The sequence below is a fragment of the Peromyscus eremicus genome, chromosome 2 (genome assembly GCF_949786415.1).
Source record: "Peromyscus eremicus chromosome 2, PerEre_H2_v1, whole genome shotgun sequence".
NCBI classification, from domain to species: Eukaryota; Metazoa; Chordata; class Mammalia; order Rodentia; family Cricetidae; genus Peromyscus; species Peromyscus eremicus.
This window is the reverse complement of record NC_081417.1, coordinates 109728591-109734590: the sequence shown is the minus strand read 5'-3', so window position 1 is coordinate 109734590 and position 6000 is coordinate 109728591.

Sequence of the window (6000 nt, the reverse complement as noted above, 5' to 3'; positions counted from 1 at the left end):
CAGTGAGGTCTCACAGGACATGCTGTACTGTCACCCTGAGGGGCTTGAAGTGAGGAAGGGAGGATCTCAGCCACTCTTTCCTCATGAAAAGTGCACCCTGAGCTTTCTAATTAAGCTTCTCCATGACCTCAGAGGCCATGGTCACCTCCCTGCCCCTCCTACCTCTCCCCCTCCCCCACAGCTGCCTCTCTCTTTGACAGTGGGAACCAAATGGGCCTTGAGTGGAAGACAAGGTTCTCTCTGCTAAGGATGGGGGTGGGCAGTCCGGTGTCCTGGACTTTATGGCTCCACACCCTGTACTCAGACCCCAACTTAAGTCTTGCATAGGGGAGCTGGGAGGGGTAATTAGTGCTCCTGGAGCTTTGAAGGTCGGTTTGCTCTGTGGCAATAGAGGTGTCAAGTGTGATGATTAGCATTAATAATAATTCTTATTAGCAGTGGGGCTTAGTTCTTTTGAAAAGCAAAGTAGTCCTGCAGTGATTTCCCAACTTCTGAGGTTCCCCTCCAGTATTAAGTTTTGTTCTTAAAAAGGGCAACACCATGGCAGTGGAACTGGGAGTTGAGCCATGGGCCTCCTGTAAAGATCATAGGCCACTTCTGGTCACGGATGGAGAGAGGGCACTGGCAATGCTCACCATAAATGAGGCACTTGAAAATTTCTCCAGGTACCCAACCCAGTCCTGCCTCTCTCCCAGGAGCTCTCTCCTCTCTCCTCCCCCTAATCCTCTGCAGCAGGGCACACTGGACCTCATGCACTCCTGTGATGGTGCTTTTCCAACCCGGGTCTGTTACATATGCCAGTCCATCCACCCAGAAGGCTTTCTCCCACTGCAAAGCATCCCGTGGGCCTCTCCCATGCTGCTGGTGCTCCAGACCTTCCTTTTGCAGTGCAGACATCTGTCTGTCCTCTGCTATGCTAAGAAGTTGCAGGGCATTGTCGTTGGTTCGTTCGCTCCAGTCTCTAACTTGCTTTGACAGAGTGAACGAGTAAGTGCCTATCCTGCCCTGTACACCTGGCCAGACTTAAGCTGAATCAAAGACTGATAAGACTTGCCATCACTGCGATCTTCCTCCAGGTACCTGCAAGTAAGCCCGCATCTCCAGAACTAGAACAGGCTGAGGATGCAGATTCTTCTGGATCTTTTATTGTTTAAATTCTGCTGTGGCTACACACAGGAACGGCCATGTCTCTGTCTGTTTTCTCCTCCCCTTAGACACACTGGGAAAGCCTGAGACCCAAGGCAAGTCAGTCGTAATTCCCACCCTTGGCCAAGGTGATTTATCCAAAGCATGCACGTGACCCAACCAGGCCAATTGCAGAGTGGCTATGGGACTATCCTACCTGATCTGCAGGAACACATCATTTCTTCGCTCATCACAGTGAAAATGGAAACCTACACTGTATGTATATTACCATCTTCTCTTCTCTTACACATATTCCTTCCTACAAATTTGAAGAAGACCCACACAGCACTGGGAGGGAAACCTGGAGCACTGACAATCCTACTGCTTGCCATGAGTAGGAAGCTCAAGAGCAGTACGCCGGTGATTTGAATGAAAATGGCCCCCATAGACTCAGAAATTTGAATGTTTGATTCCAAAGTTAGTGGAACTGAGGAGGAAAGACTGGGTGGTGTGACTTTGTTAGAGAAAGTGTGTCGCTACAGTGGGCTTTGGTGTTTCAAAAGCCCAAGCCAGGCCAGTCTTGCTCTCTCTGCCTCCTGCCTGCATATCAGGACTTAAGCTCTCAGTTACTGCTCCAGCACCAGGCCTGCCTGGCAGCTGCCATGCTTTCCACCATGATGGCCATGGAGAGATCCTCTGAAACTGTAAGCAACCCCCAGTGAAATGCTCTCTTTTGTAAGTTTCCTTCATCATGGTGTCTCTTCACAGCAATAGAACAGTGACTAAGATAAGGAACGTCAGAGAAAAATCTGAGTAGACAAGAAGTAGAGGTGGCCAGAGGCACAGTGACCCCAGTGTTGGACACTTGGAGCTAGCCTCCTGTGAGGCTGGATCCATCCATGTCATTTTCACCATTAATCAAAGCTAGATTGTGTTTGGGTTTCTTTAACTTGAGCTTACTGGCCATCAGGAAATAACATTACCTCTTCTTATTTCTTTGTTGTCTACTGGGTCCCACAAAGGATTAAACGCAAACACTTTTCTGCTGTGGGATGTCTTTCTGTGTGCTCTAAATATGTGTTACTCTGATTGGTTGATAAATAAAGCTGTTTGGCCAATAGTGAGGCAGAATAAGGTTAGGTGGTACATTCCAATGGGAGAGACAGGAAGAAGAAAGGCTGAGGGGAGAGATGACAGCACCTGCCAGGAGAAGCAAGATCTGAAAATACCAGTAAGCCACAGCCACGTGGCAACTTATAGATTATTAGAAATGGGTCAAGTTATAAGAGTCAGCTAGCAAGAAGCTTGAGCCATAGGCCATGGCCATACAGTTCATAATTAATATAAGCCTCTGCATGTTTATTTGGGTCTAAGTGGCTGCGGGACTGGGCAGGACACAGGAAAACTTCCAACTACACTTTTCAATGGCCTTACTCTCTGATATATTACTTATTACCACAGGCAAGCTAATCTTTCAATATCATTTCCTCAGTGAAGTAAAATCCACCCATTTCAGAGGTATTATAACTGAGGCTCTAAGCAGCACAGAGGCCTAGGTCCCACAGCTATTACAGAAGAGCAGATCCTACACTAGTGTCTCCATGGCATTGCATTTCTTCACGGTAACAAATCACGACTACACGTGCTGAAAACAAGGCAGTTTGTCTAGTTGGCCTCCCGAGAGTGCCTCCACTTGCTGCTGTCACTTCTCCCACTGCCGGGACAAAATGCCAGGCAAGAGCAAACTTAAAGGAGGAAGCGTTCATTCTGGCTCACAGTCGGAGGGCACAGTCCCTCATGGTGGGAAAGCACGGTGGCAGGGACATATCTCTGTCTCCAGGAAGGATGTAGAGAGAAATGCTGGGGCTCAGCCTTTCTCCTTTGTATCTTGTCCAGGACCCAGTCCAGGGAGTGGTGCTGCCACTTTAGTTAACTCAGCCTAGAAACTCCACCACAAACATGACCAGAGGTTTGTCTCCTAGTCCATCCTGTCAAGATTAGAGTATGAACTATCACACACACCCAAGATCCCAATTTGCTTCTAAGGGGGGCTAGAGTGTCTCACCTTTAGACCGTCACACAGTGGCCTCTCGGGACCTCCTTGCAGGGAATCTAATCCTGACACACATTGCTTGGCCTCAGCAGCCTCCAGGAACCTTGATGTAAGCTTCTATAGTATTGGGATATTTGATGTGGTGGTTTGAATAAGAATGGCCCCTATAGGCTCGTATAAATGAATGCTTAATCATCAGGGAGTGGAGTGGCACTACTTGAGAAGGATTAGGAGGTGTGGTCTTGTTGAAGGAGGCGTGTCACTAGGGATGGGCTTTGAGGTTTCAAAAGCTCAAGCCAGGCCCAGTGTCTCTCTCTCTCTTCCTGCTACCTGTGGATCCTAATGTAGAACTCTCAGCTACTCTCCAGCACCATGTCTGCCTGCACACCACCATGCTTCCTGCCATGGTGGATAATGGACTAAACTCCTGAAACTGTAAGCAAGACCCAGTGAAATGCTTTATTTTATAAGAGTTGCCATGGTCATGATGTCTCTTCACAGCAATAGAAAACTGACTAAGACACTTGGGAAAGAAGGTTCCCAGGAGAGGCAGAAGCAATGACAGGGTGCTGCAAAAAGGTTCCACTTTCTTTGGCAGAGATGTAGATAGACAATGGGGAGTTGGAAATTATTTTTGTAAAGCCATACAAAACCAGTTTTAAATCTGCTAATTGACATGTTGGGCAAGTCACTACATCTCTTATTTCTCTATGTAATCACCTGTGAAGTAAAGTTAATACCATCTTTGAAAATGTATGTGTTTGTGTTGTATGTGTATGTGTGTGTGCATATGTGTATGTACAGTGTGTATGTATGTATGTGTATATGTGTGTGTTGTGTGTATGTATATGTGTGTTTGTATGTGTTTTGTGTGGGTGTGTTTGTTGTGTATGTGTGAATTTGTGTATATTTGCGGTGTATGTGTATGTTTGTGGTATATGTGTGTATGTGTTTGTGGTGTGTATGTGTATGTATGTGTGCTTATATATGTATGTGTTTGTGGTGTATGTGTGTGTGGTGTGTATGTGTGAATATGTGTGTATGTGTTGTGTGCATGTATTTATGCATTTGTGTGTGTGTGATGTGTGTGTGTGTGTGTGTGTGTGTGTGTGTGTCTAAGCTCCCAAGGGTGCCTGACGTATGGTAGTTGCCCAGTGAAATTTTCTTCCCCTTTCCTTCTTTTTGCCTCATAGTAATAATCATGTTTTGTTCTCCCAATGGAAATCCAGAAGGGAAGAGCTATGTGGCCCAAAGCTATTCTCACTGTACTTCCCAATAGTGCCCATTTCCTTCTCAGCCCTGATACTCCTTACCGCCTCTGCTGTTCCAATTACTTCTCATCCTTCATCCAAATCTCGTCCTCCCAACTCTGTCTACAGAATATTTTCTTGGATGATTAATTTGCACCTAGGCTTGGCCTGAAAGAATGTCTAATGACATCCTTTCTACAGAGAATATTGTCTCTTCCAACAGAGAAAATGGAAGGAAGCCAAAAAAGGGAGGCCAGGGTCTTGAGGATGGGAAAAGGATACAGAAGATATAAGAGACTTATTGTTTCCAGGGCTTTCCCCAAGAAATATATTAACAGCCACAGGAAAAGACTAGAGCACACCAGACATTGTATTTACCAGTCACTGCGCCGAGGTTCTCTATTTTTACTATCTTGCCCTCCCATATGTCTTTCTCCTATGGTCAAAATGCTTCACAGCCTTCAAGACTCAGCACAAGAGCCTTTTGGCTTCACATGAATCAGTTCATGTGTCTGACCAATGCCAACAATGGGTGTGACTACAGTGCTGAGCAGGGCAGACTCCTAAAAAGCTTCGGAGAGGACTGTCAGGGGTCCCTTAGTCCCTTTTAAATTATTTATGTATTTATTTTTTGGTTTCTTAAGATCTTGCCACCTACCAAGGCTGTATTTTAACTCATTATGTAGCCCAGGCTGGACTTGAACTTATGACAATCCTCCTGCCTCAGCCTCCCAAGTACCAAGATACTTGTGTGTGCCACCAAGCCCATGTTTGTTTGTTTGTTTGTTTGTATTGGTGATTGAATCCCAGACTTTGCACATACTGGGCATGTGTTCTACCACTGAGCTATATCTCCAGGCCTAAGATTCTCCTTAAATATGGTATTTGTCTCCTCCCTCTGCTCCCATAACTGTTACTACTGCTGCCACAATTACTTTGATGTCTTTCTTCCTTTTTTAAACACCTGTAAAATGGCTCAGTGGTTAAGGCCACTAGCTGCTCTTGCAGAAGACCTGGGTTCAAGTCAAAGTACCCACATGGTGGCTCACAACCATCCTTAATTCTAGTTTCAGGAGATTTGATACCATCTTCTGGCTCTATGGGCACCAGACACACATGTGATACACACAGATGCAGATGTATGCATATACATACACATGCAAAAATAAAAATAAAATTTAAAGAATGTAGCTAGAGTTTTCCTGCCTTGCCCACAGTCAGGACAAATCTTTGTCACCCGCCAGTCCCACAGCTGCTCAGACCAAACCAAGTAAGCACAGAGACTTATATTGGTTACAAACTGTATGGCCGTGGCAGGCTTCTTGCTGACTGTTCTTACAGCTTAAATTAATCCATTTCCATTAATCTATACCTTGCCACATGGCTCGTGGCTTACCGGCATCTTCACATGCATCTTCTCATCATGGCAGCTGGCAGTGTCTCTCTCACCCAGCTTCCTGTTCTCTCCATTCTCCTCTCTGTTAGTCCCACCTATACTTCCTGCCTGGCCACTGGCCAATCAGTGATTTATTTATATAGAACGATATCCACAGCAAAAGAATTTAACATAAA